Genomic DNA, 21,977 nt, shown 5'->3' on the forward strand with positions numbered 1-21,977 from the left:
GAAAAGGAACCACAAGGAATATTCAGTAAGTGGAAATTAGACAAGGCCATTTTGATAAATTTTCAGCAATATGCAAATTCTTCAGAGAATCAGTAGTATGGAATGATGCTGGGGGAGGGGGAATGATTTTGCAGAGCAAGACTGGGGAGAATAGAAAGGCACTTTGCACATGCATTAAAAAAACAAGAAGGACATCACAGGGAAGGTAGGAAAGTGGAACATCTCAGGGGCAGAGAACAGAACGTATGCCTGGTGCCAGAGGTTTTGGGCAAAGCACGAGATGATTTGTTCATGTCAATATTCCACAAACTGAAAGTGACGCAGTAAAGAAAGTTCAGGAGGATACGCGGATATTCCGCGGCATGTTTATAGCAAGCTGGTGGGAGCATTGGGACTCTCACCAGACTGGATGGGATACATCAGAGATTACTGAGTGAATGAGGCAGGGTAGCACATTGCAGCGGACTTCATGGAGATCTTTGTAGATTCTTTTTAATTGCACAGGTGACTCGCTCTTTAGCCAGCAGCTTAATATAGGGGGTGATAACCTCCGGCCCGGCCAAACTGAAGAAATCTCGTTTGGGAGGATGCTGCGCGATGTGTCCCCTGTTACAATTCAGTACGGAAATAACAAACAATACGCGATATTCGATTAAACGATTAGGCTTTATGGTTCTTACTTTGAGTATATGGTTAGTAAAAAAAAAAACGAAAAAAAGAAACGGGCCTAATCTTAAGAAACAGTCTGTTGCACAAAGTTGGAGCTCACCGATAAGCCGATTGTCCACCATCAACCTCCTCCGATCGTCGCTGCCCTTCGGGCCCTCACTCCAAGTCCAACCCGTCCGGTGGTCTACCAAATCTCTCCAATAGCGTCTTGCCTCCTCATCTCTCTCCGGCCAAAAGACAGCGAAAGTCTCTCTTGCAGCTCACAAGAAACAACAACACTCCTAACCCGATTATCTCGAGTCATAACCCAAACGTTGCAGCTACAGAGAAACCATTACATTATCAGTGAAACTCTACAGAATGTTACACACAGGTTTTTGCAGAGGACTGTTGATGAGCCAATAGTGTTTCCCTGTTTAACAGGGCAATGGAGACAATCCAGGAAATGGTTGACTCGTGCATTAATCTTCACATTAATTCTTACTCATAGAATCTACTGACATCGGTAAAGGCATTTTTATTTTCAGGGTAGCCAACATGGCTTTGTGTGGGTGAGATTATAGTATAAAAACATGATCACATGTTTCATGTAAAATGGTTGATTGATGAGGGCCGGACTGTGGATATTGCACTAATCGAATTTGAAAAACTTTCAACAAGGCCTTTCATGGTAGACTCATGCAGAGCATTTAGGCTCGGTGGAGATTGCAAACAGAAAGCAATGGTTGAAGGGTGTTACTCGAACTGGAGATCTGTGGACAGAGGCGTTCCAGGAGGATCAGTGCTGGGAACTGAATTTCAATTGAACTGAACTGAATTGTATTGTCTTTATTTTTTGCATCCATCACATACATGAGGAGTAAAAATCTTTACGTTACGTCTCCGTCCAAATGTGTAATGTGCAATCATGGTAATTTATAATAATTTACAATAAATAGAACAGGCAATGTGTTATAGTGTGCACTAAATCAGCGTGAGTTTATTAGTCTAATGCCCTGGTGAAGAAGCTGCCCTGGAGCCTTTTGGACGTAGCTATTATGCTGTAGTATCGCTTCCCGGATGGTAGCCACTGGAATAAATTGTGGTCGGAGAGGCTTGGATCCCCAATGATCCTTCGGGTCCTTTATACACACCTGTCCTCGTAAACGTCCTGAATCATGGGGGGGGGGGGGGGGGTCAACGTTTGCAGGGAGATTTAGACCAGTTAGAAGAGTGGGCTGAGCGATGGCAGATGGAGTTTAATGCTGATAATTGTGAGGTGCTAAATTTTGGTAGGAATAATCTAAATAGGACATACATGGTAAATGGTAGGGCATTGAAGAATGCAGTAGAACAGAGTGATCTAGGAATAATGGTGCATAGTTCCCTGAAGGTGGAATCTCATGTGGATAGGGTGGTGAAGAAAGCTTTTGGTATGTTGGCCTTTATAAATCATAGCATTGAGTATAGGAGTTAGGATGTAATGTTAAAATTGTACAAGGCATTGGTAAGGCCGAATTTGGAGTATTGTGTACAGTGCTGATCACCGAATTATAGGAACGATGTCAACAGAATAGACAGAATGCAGAGAAAATTTACTAGAACATTACCTGGGTTTCAGCACCTAAGTTAAAGGGAAAGATTGAACAAGTTAGGTCTTTATTCTTTGGAGCGTAGAATGTTGAGGGGGGACATGATAGAGGTATTTAAAATTATGAAGGGGATAGATAGAGTTGACGTGGATGGGTTTTTTCCATTGAGAGTAGGGGAAATTCAAACAAGAGGACATGAGTTGAGAATTAGGGGGTAAAAGTTTAAGAATAACACGAGGGGGAATTTCTTTACTCAGAGAGTGGTAGCTTTGTGTAACGAGCTTCCAGTAGAAGTGGTAGAGGTAGGTTCGGTTTTGTCATTTTGCAAAATTGGGTTTGTATATGGACAGGAAAGGAATGGAGGGTTATGGGCTGAGTTCGGGTCAGTGTGAGTAGGTGAGAGTAAGCGCTCGGCACGGACCAGAAGGGCGGAGATGGCCTGTTTCCCTGCTGTAATTGTTATATGATTATATGGTTATACCGATGCGCTGGGCTGTCTGCACCACTCTCTGCAGACTCCTGCGATTAAGGGAGATCCAGTTCCCATACCAGGCAGTGATGCAGCCAGTCAGGATGCTCCCAATTGTGCCACTGTAGAAAGCTCTTAGGATTTGGGCGCCCATACCAAACTTTCTCAACCGTTTGAGTTGAAAGTGGTGCTGTTGTACCTTTTTCACCACACAGCTGGTGTGCACAGACGATGTGAGGTCCTCAGTGATGTACATGCCGAGGGATTGGAAGCTGTTTAACCTCTCAACTCCAGATCCACTGATCTCAACAGGGTATAGCCCGTCTCCATTCCTCCTGTAATCCGCAAGCAGCTCCTTTGTTTTTGCGACATTGAGCGAGAGGTTGTTTTCTTGAGAAAACTGTGTCAGAGAAGAGACCTTTTCCCTGTAGGCCACCTCGTTACTGTTTGAAATTGGGCCAATCAATGTAGTGTCGTCGGCGAATTTAATTAGTATATTGGAGCTGTGTGTGGCGATACAGACATTGGTGTACAGGGAGTAAAGGAGGGGACTCAGTAAGCAGCCCTGAGGGGCTCCTGTATTGACAGTCAGAGGGTTTGAGTTTAGTGAGCCCTCTCTTACAACATGCTGATGATCTGTTAGGAAATCCAGGATCCAGCTGCAAAAGGCAGGGTCAGGGCCGAGATCTCAAAGTTTCTTGTCCAGCCTAGATGGAACTATGGTGTTAAATGCTGAACTGTAGAGTCCAAGACAGCATTCTCACATCAGTATCCTTCTTGTAATTACAAATTAATATAAGTTACACATTGCACATTTAGACGAAGACGTAGCGTAAAGGTTCGTACTCCTAAAGTGAAGGATAGAAGAAATAAAGTCAATTAAATTCAATTCCATTCAACTCAACTCAATTCAATTCAATTCAATGTGTTGTTTGCGCTCTTTATGAATGGTTTGGGTGTGAAAGTAGAAGGCGTAATTAGTTTGCAAATGATACTAAAATAAGCAGCAGTGTACATCGTGTACGTAGCGATATAAAAGTGCAAGGGGGTGATCTAGCTGTGTGTGCTGAGGAATCGCCAACGGCCTTCAATCCAGATACATGTGAAGTACAGTATTGTGGGAAATGAAACCAGTGCAGGATTTATACAGTGTAGGCTGGAGCCCCGGGGAGTGTTATGGTACAGAGGGGCCGAGGAGTGCAAGTGCACAGTTCAATGAACGCGTGTCACAGGTAGATAGCGTGATGAAGATCATCAGGTTCAGCCGAACGTCTTCATCAGTCAGGGCACTGAGTGAATAAACGAATAAGGAATGTTGTTACAGTTATGTAACACGTGGCTGAGGTGTTTCTGAGAATATTCTGTATACATTTCTTCATTCCTCTATAGAAATTTTGGTATTAAATTATAAAAATAATGCAGGACAGATTCAGCAGGTCGCTGCTGGAATTGAGGGCCTTTATTAAAATAAAGTTGCATATGTCCTGCAGTGTAGATCAAGGAATGATTTGAGACGTATATATAAGATCATAAGTGGCATGGATAATGTGAGGCTTAGTTGTTTCCCCAGGAAGGGGGTGATTCAAAACAAGAGGGCATTGGTTTGACAACAGAGCTGAGAGGTTTTAAAGTTTTAAATTTTGAAAGATTATAAACGGATTGCCTTTGTGTATAATGATTGGAGATGGAATTTTTTGAATGCGTCCAGCAAAGCGTTCTGTGCCAGTACATAAATTGTCTCCTTGGATGTTGGACAGAAGGTGGAGTGAAGTGGAAGTGAACGACCACTTTTAAACTCGTCAGCAGAGAACACGGGATGTTTCAAATTTGTTCCGAGTAGGGATATGTTTAGTCTGGAAATAAAGGCCATGTCATTAATTTCATTATCATAGACAGGATCTGGGAAGTATGGATCGAGAGAAGTTATAGTACTGTACCTCGAAAAAGTATTCAACCCACAATCCTTCGTTCACGTAAATGATTATTATGGATACCCATAAAAACTATGGATTTTGATCAATTTAATTCAGTATCTTTATTTATGAATCATATGCCCGAAACACCTGATGATTTCAGGGACATCACTGAAGGTGTGCCCAGAGGTGTACGTACCCATCTTACACCCTGAGTTCATCAGCGACAGCCAGCAAAGACTGCGTGACAACCACGAGAAGAGTGGTGACAACTGGAGAGTCAGTGACAGCCCGAAGAGACAGCGACCGGGGCAGAACGGACTTGCAACACAATCGGTGTCCTCTGAGAGGAGGACCGCCACAAAAGCTACGATGAATCTAAAGGAAAAATACCCTCAGAGGTGCGCGAGAGGGAGAGAGGACGAGCAGCTCAGTCTGACGGTGAGGTAGGGGAACAGGAGCGCATCAGCTTGACCCAGCTGAAGTGCATACTACGAAAAAAGATCAAGGCCCTCCCCCGGGCAGAGTGGCATCGGAGGTGGCGTTGTGAAATGGCTCGAAAACGTGCTGCCTTTAAAGCCAACCTCTTCAGATTCACCAAGGAGTTGCTGGGGCAGAGGCGCAGTGGGAAACTGGCCTGTTCGTCGGAAAACATAGATCAACATTTGAAGAAGATTTACAGTGATCCTGAAAGATAGCAGGAGTTGGGAGAGTGCAACATCCTAATAGATCCCCTGAATCGGATGTGCAGTTCGACATGTCAGAGCTGCAGCTGAAGGAAGTCAGAGAGTTCATCCGCAAAGCAAGCGCAAGCTCGGCTCCAGGACCAAGCAGCACCTCGTGCAAAGTGTTCAAGAATTGCACAAACTCCTGTTGCGTTTGTGGAATATGCTGCGAGTCTTCTGGAGAAGGGGGAAGATCCCAGAACGGTGGAGAGTGGCTGAAGCGGTGTGGATCCCGAAGGAGGAAAACGCCACCTAGATATACCAGTTCCGCATCATTACCCTGCTGTGTGTCGATGCGAAGATCTTCTTCAGTGCCGTTTCCAATCAGCTGTGCACCTACCTAGCAAAGAACACCTATATTGATACCTCAGTCCAGAAAGCTGCAGTTCAGGGATGGCGGTTTGTCTGGAACATGCTGGTGTGGTGAAACAGTTCATCATGGAGGCCAGAGAGAACAAGGGCAACCTGCCAGTGTTGTGGCTCGACCTCTCAAATGCATATGGCTCCATTCGCACATGTTGGTGCAGCTCACACTGACCAAACACCACGTCCCTAGCAGAATTAGAGACCTTATCGCTGATTATTACAGCGACTTCCTGGTGAGGGTCTCTACAGGAGCAATTACATCAAACTGTCACAAAGTGGAGATCGGTAGCATTACAGGATGCACTATCTCAGTGACACTGTTCTCCATAGCCCTGAACATGCTTACTAAGTCTGCTGAACCAGAGTGCAAAGGGCATAGAATGAATTCCACTCAACGGAAACCACCCATCAGGGCATTCATGGATGACCTCAGAGTCACAACAGAATCAGTCACGGGCTGCCGGTGGATTCCGCAGGGGCTCGAAAATCTGGTGGAGTGGGCCCGGATGCGCTTCAAACCAGCTAAATCTAGATCCATGGTGCTGAGGAAAGGGAAAGTGGAGAATACGTTCTGGCTCAGCATCGCAGGCACTGCCATCCCAACTATCACAGAAAAGCCAGTCAAGAGCTCTGGTAAGGTTTTTGACAGCTCTTTAAGGGACACGACATCCATTCAGGCGACTTGCAGCGAATTGGAAGGCTGAATGAAATCTGACCTGCAGCGAATTGGATGACTGACAATCTCTGCAAATGCAAATAAACAAAAAAATAATAATGCAGAGGACACGAGTTAGAGAGCCGATGATAGTGAGCACATAGGTTGTTCAGAGCTGACGTCAGATAAGTTATCCACGCAGATTCGTTCAGCTATGACCTCACCAGAACCCAGAATAATCTCCTGGAGGCCAAATGGGGGTGACGAAGTTCGGGCAAGATTGAGTCTGTTGTTTACTTTGGTAACAATGTTAGATCTGTGAAGGGAGCACTGGACTGAACTGCCCAGATAAATTACACTTCCCAATGGAACTGTTTTGAACGATGGCATTAAATTTCTTGTGATGGACTGCATGAATCCTCATCTTTGAAGCTGCTTCATGAGGATGAGGGTGAAGTCTGTTATCGCAACTACGGGGTAAGGGGATCAGATGTAGGTAACAGTACGTATAAGTCATCAGTGATATCACAACTTCTGTTGATGGCCCTTACAGAGTCGACTGACAGGCCTACTGTATTGATTGTCCCAGGGTATCACCTTTCCATATAAATGGTGTCTCTAGTCTGAGCAAACGCTGTCAAGAGGTTATTACAATTTGGCGTATGCTGTACCAAATGCACACCATCTGTCAGCGTTGAAGGAAGAAGGAGACTGAGCAACGTTACTGGATTGTAGTGTTCCAGTTCTGGAGACCTACCAGATGGGCTCGTGAGAGCATCAGTATGGCCCTAGTGTTGCAGTAATTGGATAACAGCGCTTGATTTTCTAACAAAACGCCAGCACGCTGCAAAATCGCCTCTCAAATCTGAACAGCATTAAACGTTCTGTTGGCTGAGAGCGGACGTAGTTGTGCCATCACTGGACTGGAATAACCAACAAACATCTTTGATATCTCTGAGAACATCGTCAACTGTAGCCATGCAAATTCTGTTAGAATCCCTGCTAGGAAGTTTGTTCAACTCTAGTTGCTGATATTGAACATTGTTTTAATTTCTTGCCTGACAGCACTCTGCGGAGTGATGGCCCAAAGCACGGCTGCCTACATTATTGATCAACAACCCTCCTCTTCGGGATAGTCGATGGCAGGTTCACTGAGGAGACCTGAATTCTCTGGGCAATTCAACTGCAGCCACAATCCATATTGTCCTTTACTGAACGGAAGGGAAGTGGGAAGAGCTACAGCAAGTCAAGTTAATCCAGCGCCTCGGCAAGGAATGTTCACGGACAGTGTGCAGTCAACCTCGGCAAGAAAGTTCTTTGTAAAGTCTGATTTTCCTTTGCACAGTAGGGCCCTGGAATCATTCTGCGTACCAAAACAAGATGAGGATGCAAATGAAGAATTATAGGGTGACAGTTAATGCTGGTCAGTTGTTTTGCTAACGTGGTGGGGCCATGAGAGAGTTGATAGCTGACAACAAAAGCCACGGTTTAGTGTGGTCGGGGTGATGGACTCAGTCGTTGAGTGTAACAACGAACGGTGCGGGATACAGACTCTCCCAGGGAGATTCGAAGAAACAGTTTCAACTCAACGTTTCTTTCTTCTTGGAAGACTCTACCGTTCTGCACTCAGAGAAACAAGAGATATTCCACCTTCCCATTGTCCATGAACTAATCACTTCAATGCCAAATTATTTGTTCAATTTTATTTGTTGTTTTAGACAATATTCTTCTTGAAGAAGAGCTGTAAAATCCGCGTCTCCCCGTCGGGGAGTTGAACCCCGGTCTCCCGCGTGACAGGCGGGGATACTAACCACTATACTAACGAGGAACTGCTGTTGGTTGATCATGACAAAACATGAAAGAGCACAAGAAAGTGAACAGAATTACCTTGATGTTTGTTCACTGCAATACTGCAGTCAGTTTCTTCGTGTCCTTCCCACGGAAGTGTCTCAGTTTCCTCCAGCTTTTCAGTCACCGATTGTTTTAAAGGTTTAACGAAAGGAACTCTCATTCGAACCTAACGCCGTGTTTTTTAACAGATCATTTATATATTTTGGTTTTATAATGCGACAGGCAAGAGGCGATGTGGAGCTCTTCGAATTGTGAAGGGATCATTCTCACTTCAGTCCGATTCGGAGCGAATTACTGGTAGTTTTGTATCTCCGATCTGTCGGAAGATGGAGACATTAACTGGGCATAACAGGAATTGCACCAGGGTGGGGAATCAGAGTGACCAACCGGATTCAGACAGCAGGTCGAGCCACAGTCATGCACCACTGGAGATAATTCAGGACCCAAGCCTCCTGCAGAATGATGGAACAATGGTGATATAATGGTGAACAGAGCTGTCCTCCAGACAATTGGCGCAGGTGTGATTTCCGACGATCGCAGTTGGCAGAGTTTTGATCTATCATCGAAACTATCAGAAGTAAACAATTCATAGAACCCGATCTGTGCAGACTTCTATCGGCCGAGTGGTCTAACCCTGTGAACTCGTGTACGAAGTCCAGAAATTGTTTAAATCCATGAGTGAGTGCAAAATTATTATTCATCCTGGGCTGGCCAATCGATCAAGGATGGATATCCCATCTTTCACATCTTCTCGATGAACCGACCCGTGCAGCCTCCTGCTCTCACTCCAACCCAGGCTCCCGCAACAAACTAGAGCACATCAAAACATGTCGGATGATGTGTTCACCCTGAGCGTGTCAGTCCACTCACCAATCCCTCTGTCTATTTATACCCTTTGGGATCCCTATCCACACCCTCTGTCAATTACACGATTATATTAAACCCTTTATTGTGATTGACAAATCTAAGATAGAAACAGAGAATCGTGCCACCCTGAAACAGGCCTTTCGACCCACTGCGTCCATGCTGACATTCAGGAACCAATCTCACCAGAGAGAAAAAAAACAATTCACTTATGAGTAACTGCCTTCAGTGCCTTGATTGGCGAGGTGCTTGCCCAGACAATTCTCTAAGGTTGTGAGTGTACCTGTCTCCACCTGCCACTCAGGCATGGGTTCCAGTTTCCAAATACCATCTTCGTGAAGTTCCTCATCTGATGCTGTCTGGGTTTACACACTTCAGGACAGTTTACTAGTATTCTGATAAGGTCCGGCTAATTTGATATGACCTTCATAGATCTCTGTTACCTCCAGCACTCCATGGATACAACCACACTCTATCCAGTCTCGGTTTATACCGAAACTCTCCATCTCAGGCAAAATCTTTATGAATATCCCCTGCATTCAACATTCTAATTCGTTTACAGAGTGCGCAGACGTTTCGATTCGCGAATCCGTGGTAAATTAGACAAGTCATAGATGCCGAAATGATGACCTTTGACCCAGGACGCTTGCGCTGTGCCACTCTGCTATTGGCTTAACGTGGTGTTGCGCTGCTCCGTTGTGGACGCTTCCCATTCTTTTCTTTAATTTTTATTTATCGGTTCTTTGCTGACATCACATGGTTTCTCTTAATAACTGCTCTGTTGATGTTTATCGCGCCTCTCTGCCCGTGTCTCTCTGTATTCTTTTTCGTGTTTCCTTACCCCTTCCCCATTCTGATATTATTTCTCTGCTGTCTGTGCTTCCACCCATTCGGAGACCTCGTTCCCGACATGTCAGCAATGAACGTATTATGCATTAGTTAATCAACACGGTTTCAGTCGGCCTGCTGTCACACATTCTGTCTAATTTCCACCGTGTCCCTTCCATATTTTCTCTCTTTGTCTCTGGGCTGTTCTTCGGGACAAACATCAATGGGTTGAACAACGAGGTTTTTCTGTCTCGTTGGTGTAAAAACCGGGGGCCGAGTCTTTAGGCCTACTCCGGATGCTCCGGGAGCGGATCTGTTATCCAGTCTGATTCGGGATGTTGTGAGCTTGCTTCTCTTGTTTGCTCGATGTGTGTTTCTTTCTCTCTCTTTCTGTGCGCATTGGCTTCTGGTCTTTTGAAAATTGGTTTATTCGAGTTTCTTGTCTTGCGGCTGCCTATGAACAGAAGCATCTCAAGGTGTATAATTTATACCTTATTTGATGATAAATGTGCTTTGATTCGTTGAATCCTCTCTCGTAAATCGATTTCGCCTCTGTTGCCCTCTGAGAAAGGGAGATCCAAGCAACCCCATTCTCCTGCCTGCAGGTAGGGGCCCCTGCCTAAAGAAGGATACCTTTAGAGACGGAGGGGGCGCGGCAAAGGGTCACTAGTTTTGTCCACTGAGGAGACCTTAAGCATTGAGAGCCGATACTCTCCGGAATAATCTCATTTCCTCACACATTCACGGAGCCCCAAGATTAGGAGCCAATTCTGAAGATGTACGGCTCAATAGGAAAGCAGTTCAGTCCGTGTTGGCGGCAGATGATCAGTCGAATGTCAAGAATGATGAGAGTCACTCATCCGACAGAATTTCCAATGAACAGCCTGAGTTCACAACAGGAGATTTGAAGCACGATAAAATAAACCGTTTTCGTTTCTTTATTCCATAGCTTTATCAGGAGACGGCGACACAATTAACAGTTTGGTAGAAGGAATAAAGGAATTTCTAATTACGTGGACGCAAGTGACTCTGAGTGGATCCGCTTAAACCGCAGTGGAACATGATTAGTGAAACCTCAATGAACTTCTGGTCTACCGTCCTAATCAGTCGCCATGGCAAATGCGACCACTCAGGTAGGGAGGCAGAAGTGCATGTTTCACGGGATCTCATCACTATGTCCCGAGTTGATTGAGCTGGACATCAGCGTCGGTGTCAGAGAAACCGGACAGGCATCTTCTCCACATCCACCTGATCTTTACTTATTCGATGGGTTTCAATGAGATCCTCCCTCATTGTTCTAAATTCCCACGAGTGTAGGCTCAGAGTCTCCAAACACTTCTCTTAGTTAAGCCATTTCATTCCGGGATCACTGTAAAGAAACCTCAATGAGCCCACACAATGCCAGCGCACCCTTTATTAGAAATTGGGCCCAAACTTGTCTACAATCCTCCAAATGAATCTGATCAATGTTTTACGATACACCATCATTATATCTGTGCTTTTAGATGCCAGTCCTGGCGGAATGAAGGCTAAAACTTCATTTGCCTTCTTTACTCATCGACTCCATCTGCAACTTAACATAGATGGAGCCCTGCAGTACAATTCCCGAGTCCATTTGCTTACTGATTTATGAATTTGCTCCCCGTTTGGAAGATAGTCTACAGCTTTGTTTCTTCGACCAAAGTGTATGACTCTGCACTACCGTACTTCGTATTCCATCTGCCATGTATCTGTCTATTCTCCAAATCTGTCCAAGTATTTCTACGAATTTCCTGCTTTACCAAGCCTTCCACCTCATTTTCTATCACATGCAAAACCATCAATTTCGTCATCCAGAATATCGATGTATAACGTAATTCTCCAGAACACAAATAGTTATCGGCAAGCAACTGAAAACGCCATATTTATTCCCAGCCTTTACCTCCCACCAGTCGCCAATATATTGTCGATGCTTGTATCTTTCCTGTAATACCGTGAGCTCTAATTTTGTTTAGCAGCCTTATCAGTGGCACTTGAATAATGTCTTCTGAAAATCCAAGTAAACAACATCCCGTGGCTCTCCTTTCTCTATTATGCCTGTATTTCCTCAAATAATTCCTACAGATATGTCAGGAAAGATTTCCCATTAAGGAAACCAATTTTGTCCTTCATATTTTATCTGCTGCCCCAAAGCACCCAGAAACCTCAACCTTAATATTTGACTCCAGCATCTTCCCAACCACAACAGCCTTGCTAATACGTCTGTAACGTCCTGTCTTTTGCTTCCCTGCCGTGTAGAAGGGTATCATGACATTTGCAATTTTCTAGTCCTCTGAAGCATTCCAGAAAGCAGTGAGTCTTGAAAGATCATTTCTAACGCCCCATAATCTCATCAGCTGTCTCTTTCACAATCCGGCGGTGTAGTCCTATCTGCTCCAGGCGACATCTCCTTTCTGGTCTTCCAGTTTCCCAATCAACTTCTCCTTAGAAATAGCAACTACACTCCCTTCCGTCTCTGACCCGCTCGAATTTCTGGAATGTTGTCGGTACCCTCAATATAAAAGACAAGTACTTATTAACCTTCTCCGCTATTTCTTTTTCCCCTATTGCTACCTACTGTTTCCAGCGTCGAATATCCACTCTTGCGTTTGTTTTTAAATTTCTGTATATCTGGAAAAATACTGTTTACATCCTCTGTTATATTAGTAGTCGATTACCTTTCACCGTGAAGTCTGGTCTGTCAGTTGTACTGACGAACTCACCGAACTATTGTTCTATTTGGTCCCATCGGCCCGCAACTGGACCGTAGCCCTCCATACCCCCACCATTCATGTACTTATCTACACCCGAGGTCACATTGGATCAGGTTTCTGAAGGTTTATATTTGTAGCGGCTTCGGCGAGTAGGGGCTGAGGACGAGCTTGCTTCCAGTGAGGTAAGCCAGGGTAGGTTTCTTTAAGAACATTTTGGTCAGCTGGAGGCGCAGTGAGATCAGCGCCGGCCTCGAGAACGGAGGATCCCGAGTTCATCCAGTGACAGTCCGCTCCCGAGAGTGCTCTCCATCCCTGCCGGGTTGATATCGAGCTCGCAAGTCGACCTCGTAAAAAGAAAAATAAAGACTGGCACCTCCAGTTTAACTTCCCACGCGGAATATTGTGAAGGATCAAATTCCCAAAACCAATTAATTTAACTAACTTAAGAGTTGGTAATGGAGGTAGTAGATGGGGCAGTCCAGTGCTCCGATTGTAAGATGTGTGAAGTCAGGGACAGCACAATTGCCTCTGACGACTACACCTGCAGGAGGTGCATCCAGCTGCAGCTCCTGTTAAATCGAGTTAGGAAACTGGAGCTGGAGCTGGATCAACTTCGGATCATTCGGGAGGCATGGCAGTAATAGATCAGAGCTTCAGGGAGACAGTCACCCCTAAAAGTCAGGAGACTGGTGACTGTCAGGAGAGGGAAGTGGAATAGGCAGAAAGAGCTGTGCACCCCTGTGACGTTCCCATCAACAACAAGTATACCGTTTTGGATACTGTTGGTGGGGACAACCTACCAGGGAGAAGTTGTAGTGGTCGCATCTCTGGCACCGAAACTGGACCCTCAGATCAGAAAGGAAGCAGGAAAAAGAGGAGTGCAGTAGTGAAAGGGGATTCGATATTTAGGTGGACAGATAACAGGTTCTGTGTGAGAGATCGAGAATCCTGGATGATCTGTTGCCTCCCTTGTGCTAGGGCTGTGATATTTCGGATCGAGTTCTCTGTATTCTCAGGAGAGCAGGTGAGCAGCCAGATGTCGTCGCCCACGTGGGAATCAATGACATAGACAGGAGTGGGGATTAGGTCCTGAAGACGGAGTATAGGGTGTTAGGAAAGAAGTTAAAAAGCAAGACCTCAAGAGTGGTAATATCGGGATTGCTTTCTGTGCCACGAGACTGAGAGGGTAGGAACAGGAAGCTATGGCAGATGAAGGCGTGGCTGAGGAGTTGGTACAGAGGGCAGGGGATTCAGATTTCTGGATCATTGGCATCTGTCCTGGGGAAGGTCTGACATGTACAAACAGGACGGGCTGCACCTGAACTGGAAAGGGACCAATATCCTGGCAGGTATTGCTAGAGCTGTTGGGGAGGGCTAAAACTAGTCTGGCAGAGGGTGGGAATCAGAATGTGAGTGCAGATATTAGGGTGGAAGGACAAGGGCATGATGCTATAAGTTCTGAGTTGGTGAGGAAGGTTAGGCAGGGGATAAAACATAAATGTACCCAGTTAAAGGGGTTGAAATGTGTCTATTTCAACGCTAGCAGTGTTTGAAATAAAGGGGATGAACTTAGAGCATTGATCAGTACGTGGAACTAAGCTGTTGAGCCATTACTGAAACTTGGCTGGAGGAATGGCAGGATTGGTTCCTACATCACGCACTGCTCGGTTTTACCTACTCCCCAAGATTCATAAACCTGACTGTCCTGGTAGGCCCATAGTTTCAGCCTGCTCCTGCCACACCGAACTTGTAACTGCCTACCTGGACTCCATTTTGTCACCCATAGATCAGTCGCTCCCTACCTACATCCGGGACACATCCCATGCCCTCCACCTCTTCAATAACTTCAGTTCCCCGGTCCCGACCGATCCATTTTCACCACGGATGTCCAATCCTAATACTCTTCAATTCCCCATCAAGAAGGCCTCATAGCTCTCCGCTACATTCTTGAAAATAGACCTCATCAGTTCCCCAACACCACCACACTCCGCCAGTTGGCGGAACTGTACTCACACTTAATAACTTCTCTTTTGGCTCTTCCCACTTTCTTCAGACTAAGGGTGTAGCTATGGGCACTCGCATCGGCCCCAGCTATGCCTGCCTCTTCGTGGGTTACGAGGAACAGTCTATGCTCCAAATCTATACCGGTACTGCTCCCCATCTTTTCCTTCACCACATTGACGACTACATTGGTGCTGCTTCCTGCACCCATGCTGAGCTCGTCAATTTCATCGACTTTGTCTCTAACTTTCACACAGCCCTCGAATTCACTTGTCCATCTCGGACACTTCTCTCCCCTTTCTCGATCTCTCGGTCTCCATCTCTGGAGATAGACATTTCTGACATCTTCTATAAACCCCCCGTCTCCCATAACTACTTTGATTATACCACTTCACACTCTGCCAAATGCAAAAAATGCTATTCCCTATTCCCAGTTCCTCCGTCTCCACCCCATCTGTTCCCAGGATGAGGCTTTTCGTTCCACGACATCCCAAATGTCCTCTTTCTTTAAGAACCGGGGTTTCCCTTCTGCCGTCGTCAACAAGTCATTGTCTGGGAAAAGGCTCCGAAGCATTAGGGCTCTCACGACCAGTCTATGACCAGTTTCTTCCCCCAAGCTATCAGACTCCTCAATACCCAGAGCCTGGACTGACACCTTGCCCTATTGTCCTGTTTATTATTTATTGTAATGCCTGCACTGCTTCTGTGCTCTTTATGCGGTCTTGTGTAGGTTTGTAGTCCAGTGTAGCTTTCTCTGTGTTGTTATTTTTACATAGTTCAGTCTAGTTTTTGTACTGTGCCATGTAACACCATGGTCCTGAAAAATGTTGTCTCGTTTTTACTAAGTACTGTACCAGCAGTTATGGTCGACTTGACAATAAAAGTGACTTGACTTGTCTTGACTTGATACTTAATCTTTATCCTCTTTAGGTTGCTCTCTGTAAGGAGTTAGAAGCTTCACAATCCTCTGTATTCTGACTATTTTTTATTTGTTGTATGCCCTCCCTTTTGGTTTTACATTAGCTTTGACCTCCTTGTCAGCCAAGTTGTACTATTTAGCCATTTGAGTATTTATTTGTTTCTGAAATATATTTATCCTGTACCTCCCTCATTTTTCTCAGAAACACTCACCATTGCTGCTCTGCTGATATCTCTGCCAACATCTCCTTCCAATTTACTTTAGCCAACTCCTCTCCCATACCACTGTTACTACCTTTACTCCACTGAAACACTGCTATGTCAGACTGTTCTCTCCCTGTCCAATTTCAATTCAATGATACTGATCACTGTCTCTTAAGGGTTCTTCTACCTTATGTTCCCTAATTGCCTCCTGTTCGTTAAATAACACACAATCCAGTATAGCTGATTCCCTAGTAGGCTCAACGACAAACTGCTCTAAAAAGCCATCTCTTAGGCATTCAACAAACACACGCTCTTGAGATCTATTTCCAACCTGATTTTCCCAAACGACCTGTATGTCGAAATGTTCCATGAAATCTCCAATAACATTGCCCGTTTGACTTGTTTTTTTCTATTTCCTGTTGTAATCTGTGGTCCAAATCCAAACAACTGTTGACGACCTGTTTATAACTGCATCAACGATCTTTAACACTTGCAGTTTTTTTTTTTAACTCTACGCACAATGATTCAACATCTTCCGATCCTGTGGCACATCTTTCTACTGCTTTGATACCATTTTTACCAGCAGATCCATTCCATCCCCATTGCCTACCTTCTTGACCCTCTGATATGTCTAACTTGGGCATTTGGCTCCCAACTACAAATATTTTTCAGCCGTGATTCCGTGATGATCGCAATGCACATGACAATCCGTAATAGGGCAATAAGATTATCTACCTTATTTCTTATACTCTGTGCATTGAAATATAACACTTTGAGCACTGTATTTGCTACCCTTCTTGATTGTGCATCCCTCTGCTGGCTGCAGTTATGTCCTATCATCTGCTCACTCTTCCTGACAGTGTGACTGCATGCCATGTTTTCTTTCTTTACCATCTGTCCTAACCAGAGTCCTTTCACGCCAGTTCTCACGCCCCTGGGAAATTAGTTTATACCCTCCACAACAGCTCTAACAAACCAGCAGTATGCCCACAAGAAAATAAATCCCGGGGCTGCGTATGATGACAGAAATGTATTTTGATAATACATTTACTTTCAGCTTTAAACTTTGTAGTCGAAAGCCTCACTGACCAGTGCTGTGCTCTGGCTGCTTAGTGTGCTTGGAATACAGTGTCAGTGTTTTTACAGAAGTGTGTCCTTATTACACAATTGATCTTGTCCAGCCTGGAGCGTAGAGGATTCACTGGAGAACAGAATAATTTTTTCAGACTATTATTGGTCACAGGATCATTATGGGATAATTTAGACTATTTGACCTATCGAGTTTATACCAACTCCAGCTGCACATTTCCACAGTCTCAATCCCCACTCTTTTCACACAGATCTGCAGGTTATTACCCCTGAATGACCTATCTAATTCCTCTGTGAACACTGGTTGTTCCCGCCAGCACTCTGATGAGTCTCATATTTCCCAAGATGAAGTCAAGAATGTCTTCCTCCCTGGTGGATCATCTGCATACTGTTTCAGGAAAACTTACTGAAAACAAATAATGCCCCATCCAAGTCTCAGGTTGTAAGGGAGTCCCAGTCACTCTGGGGAGAGATTATTCACTATACATACTCTACTGTTCTTACATCAGTCCATAACCTGCTGACATAACCGGGACAACCCTCGTCACAGTGTGAAAGTGTGGAGCAATACTATACCCGTCACTCTCTGGTACAGTGTGAGAGTGTGGGGTTCAATGTCTACCTGTCACACTCTGGTACAGTGTGGGTGCATGGGGTTCACTCTGTACCTGTCAGTCTCTGGTACTGTGTGAGAGTTGGACTTCGCACTATAACTTCCAACCTCTCATGCAGTCTAAATGGAAAAAATGTTCTTTCACATTCATCCTTCCAGTTGAACTCTTTGATCGTCACGTTTGCTTTTTAAAGAAAGTCATACAATGCAATGAGGCCGCACTTAGCTTGGAAGAACATTTTCTGTTTGGGTAGCTTCCAAACTGATAGCATGAACATCAAATTCCCGAACATCTGGTAATGCCCCTCCCCCTCAGCAGTTCCCATCCTCTTGAGTTTCTCTCACCTTGCCCACCCTTCACATCCCTCGTGTGCTCCTCCTCCTTTTATTTCTTCCATGGCCTTCTCTCTCTTTCACCAATCAACGTCCGAGCTCTTTACTTCATTCCTCTCTTTCAGGATTCTCCTATCACCTTTTTGTCTCTCTCCCCTACCCGCACCTTTTAAATCTGCTCCTCGTCTTTTCGTTTCCAGTCTTGCCGAAGGGTTTTGGACCAAAACATTGACTGTCTTTTTTGTTCTATACATGCCTCCTGGCCTGCTCAGTTCCTTCAGCATTTTGTGGATTTCCATCATCTGCAGATTTTCTTTTGTTTGTGACGCAATGCTGTATATTGGTATCTCAGTGATGATGTATCTGTTTACATTGTACAAATCTGAATGGACTTTGTAGCAGAGCATCCAGAGCAAACTGACCAGATCATTGAATCCTACTCTAGTCTTGTGATAAATATGTAACTTTCCTCGAGTCTCTGTGTGGGACGGTTGGAATGGTGTGTATCATGTATCAACATTCGGGCTGATGGAATTGTGAATGATTTCGACTGTAGATCTGTAACTAGGGTACCCACAGTGATCAGTGATGGGGCCTCTGTCTGATCAGATTAAAATACACATGGGCTGATCAGATCGCTGATATAACAATATAACAATTACAGCACAGGAACAGGCCATCTCGGCCATTCTAGCCCATGCCGAACGATTACTCTGACCTAGTCCCACCAACCTGCACTCAGCCCATAACCCTCCATTCCTTTCCTGTCCATATACCTATCCAATTTTATTTGAGATGACAATATCGAACCTGCCTCCACCACTTCTACTGGAAGCTCGTTCCACACAGCTTCCACTCTCTGAGTAAAGAAGTTCCCCCCTCGTGTTACCCCTAAACTTTTGCCCCGAAAGTCTCAACTCATGTCCTCTTGTCTGAATCTTCCTTACTCTCAATGAAATAAGCCTACCCACATCAACTCTATCTGCCCCCTCATAATTTTAAATGCCTCTATCACGTCCCCCTCAAGCTTCTATGCTCCAAAGAATAAAGATCTAAGTTTTTCAACCTTTCTCTGTAACTTAGATACTGAAGCCGAGGTAATATTCTTGTAAATCTTGTCTGTATTCTCTTTATTTTGTTGACATCTTTCCTATAATTTGGTGACCAGATCTGAACACAATACTCCAAATTTGGCTTTACCAATGCCTTGTACAATTTTAACATTACGTCCCATCTGGACACAAACACGCGGGAGGCAACAGGACATCCTGGAGTCTATTTTGCGGCCACAGTATCTCCTGTTTGTACCCCTAAATATTAAGTCCCCTATCACTCATGCACTGCCTGACTTTACCGTTTCCTGCCACAGAGGAACCATAAGGGTTTCTTCATCGCGTTTTGAACTTAAAGAAATTAATGGAATCAGGTGCAGGCCAAAGTTACCGATGTGTTTGTGGACTCGGTCTGACTGCCGAATAGAAATTGACCATACCGGTTTCCTTCCAGCAATCAAAGGCGAGCTGGATGGTGCATTCGCTGGCGTGAGATATTCCTTAGTGTACGGGAGACAGGTGAAAAGAGGCGATATGAGACAGGGGAGTTACCGTGGATAGGGTCAGGTCTATATCCATAACAGATATGTCCTGATATGCAGAGACTGGGTCCAAGTTTGATCTAGGCCGAAGAGCAGCTAGAGCCAATGCCTGATACCGGGAGCAACTCTCAGCGATCCCAGGACCCGTGGAGTTGTCAAGTTGTGGCTGGGTGGGAATATTTTACTGGAAACGTGATTATAGTCAGAGATTGCGATACTGCAAAAGTGTCCTCTCCTGGCTCTGGGGAAGAGATCTGATTGGAACTGGTATAGAACATAGAATAATACAGCACAGTACAGGCATTTCGGCCCACAATCTTGTGCCGACCATTAAACCCTGCCTCCCATAAACCCCCCACCATAAATTCCTCCATATATCTGTCTAGTATTATCTTAAATTTCACTAGTGCATCTGCCACAGGCAGGGCGTTCCACGCACCAACCACTCATTAGTAAAAAATCTTCATCTCATATCCCCCTTGAACTTCACACCCCTTACCTTTAATCCATGTTCTCGTGTATTGAGCAGTGGTGCCCTGTGGAAGAGGCGCCTGCTGTCCACTCTATATATTCCTCTTAATATCTTGTATACCTCTATCATGTCTCCTCTCATCCTCTTTCTCTCCAAAGAGTAAAGTCCTAGCTCCCTTAATCTCTGATCATAATGCATATTCTCTAAACCAGGCAGCATCCTTGTAAATCTCTGCACCTTTTCCGATACTTCCACATCCTTCCTGTAGTAGACGAACAGTACTGGACACAGGCCTAACCAGAGTTTTATAGCGCTTCAATATTATCTCGTGCATCTTGTACTGTATTCCTCGACTGATGAAAGCTAAGACCCCATAAGTTTACTTGAACATCCTATCTACCTATGAGGCAACTTTCAGGGATATGTGGACATGTACCCTCAGATCTCTCTGCTTTTCCACACTTCCAAGTATCCTGCCGTTTGCTTTGTACTCTGCAATGGAGTTTGTCGTTCCAAAGTGTACCACCTCACATTTCCAAGGGTTGAACTCCATCTGCCACTTCTCAACGTACTTCTGCATCCTATCAATCTCTCTCTGCAATCTTCGACAATCCTCTACACTATCCATAACACCGCCAACCTTTGTGTCGTCTGCAAATTGCCAGCCCAATCTTCTACCCACGCATCCAGGTCGTTAATAAAAATCACGAAAGTAGGGGTCCCAGAACCGATCCTTATGGGACAACACTAGACATAACCAATCTGAATGTACTCCCTCCATCACGACCCTCTGCGTTCTGCAGGCAAGCAAATTCTGAATCAACCTGGCGAAACCTCCCTGGATCCCATGCATTCTGACTTTCTGAATAAGCCTACCGCGTGGAACCTTATCAAAAGCCAAACTAAGATCCATGTAGATCACATCCATTGCACTACCCTCATCCATATGCCTGGGCACATACTCAAAGAACTCTGACATGGTGTTAGACACGATCTACGCTTCCCAAAGCCACGCTGACTGTCCCTTTAAGACATTCCATATAAGGAATTATACCTTTTTTCTAACTGCACCAGTTTCCTTTCAGAGACCAAAGACAAGTTAGATAGTGTGTTCATTGGCCTCAAAATAGAGTCCGATGTGTACATGGTTGACAGAAGGGAAGAGGCCTCTTTCCTAACTGTTTACACTCAATATGTAGGATTTCATCTCATTTTGTGACAATGAATTTGGTGGCAATTTGCAGCAGTGGACTTTCACTCTTCCCCTTGACAATACCCTGCAGCCGCACCAATAAATACTGGATGCGAGCACCCGCGAGACAACACACCATCCTTGTGTCTCTTTTGTGGCCAAAGTATATCCTGCCTGCCTCCACTAACTAGTGAGTAAACTGTCACTATCATACTGCCTGAATTTACCCTTCAGTGCCACAGGGGAACCACCAGGGTTTCCTCAATTCATTTCGAAATTCGTAGAATCAGGTACAGGCAAAAGTTTCCAAGAAGTGTTCCTGGACTCAGACTGATTGCCTGAGAACCTCGTTTAAAATCAGCTACGCTCCAGACATTGAAGATCACAGAGATCAGGCCCAGAAGCCAAGTCCTGGCTTGTGTAAATAGAAGGTGACTGCACAGGTTTCATTCCAGAGACCAAAGGCGAGCTGGCTGTAAGATACAGTCATTTGTGTACATGAGTAACCGAAGAAAAGAGTCGATGTGAGACAGGAGAGCTACCATGGTCAGGGTCCGGGTTATTTGTATGACAATTCTGTCCTTCCTAGAGAAAGCCCGAGTTCATGGACATGTTCTGAACTACATTGCAAAGACACAGGAACATTTAGAAATCACACTCAAAACACGTACCACGGGGCTTATTGACAACATTGATCGTATTCATAAGCTGCCACATAATGAGTTTGCAACTTATGATTTACATTTTTCTGCAGCTGTTATACTTTCTTCTGCATTTTGTTAGTGTTTCAACTTGTGCTACCTCAATACAATGCATTATCTTTAACCCAGTATGCTAATATACCAACAAAACTGGAGGCCTGTCTAGACCTGATATTCTGGAACATTTTGAGGCCGGAAGCTGTTGACCCTTCAGGAA

At 44.8% G+C, this 21,977-nt stretch overlaps 1 non-coding gene and 1 pseudogene across 1 annotated transcript; one reads left to right on the forward strand and one right to left on the reverse strand.

Moving 5' to 3' along the window:
* LOC140717792 (uncharacterized) overlaps positions 1–21,977 on the forward strand; it is an 819,648-nt pseudogene that overhangs the window by 77,116 nt on the left and 720,555 nt on the right.
* trnad-guc (transfer RNA aspartic acid (anticodon GUC)) lies at positions 8,125–8,196 on the reverse strand. Its single transcript has one exon. It is a non-coding gene; the product is annotated as a tRNA-Asp (tRNA).

Source organism: Hemitrygon akajei, chromosome 28, assembly GCF_048418815.1.
Source record: "Hemitrygon akajei chromosome 28, sHemAka1.3, whole genome shotgun sequence".
Taxonomy (NCBI): domain Eukaryota; kingdom Metazoa; phylum Chordata; class Chondrichthyes; order Myliobatiformes; family Dasyatidae; genus Hemitrygon; species Hemitrygon akajei.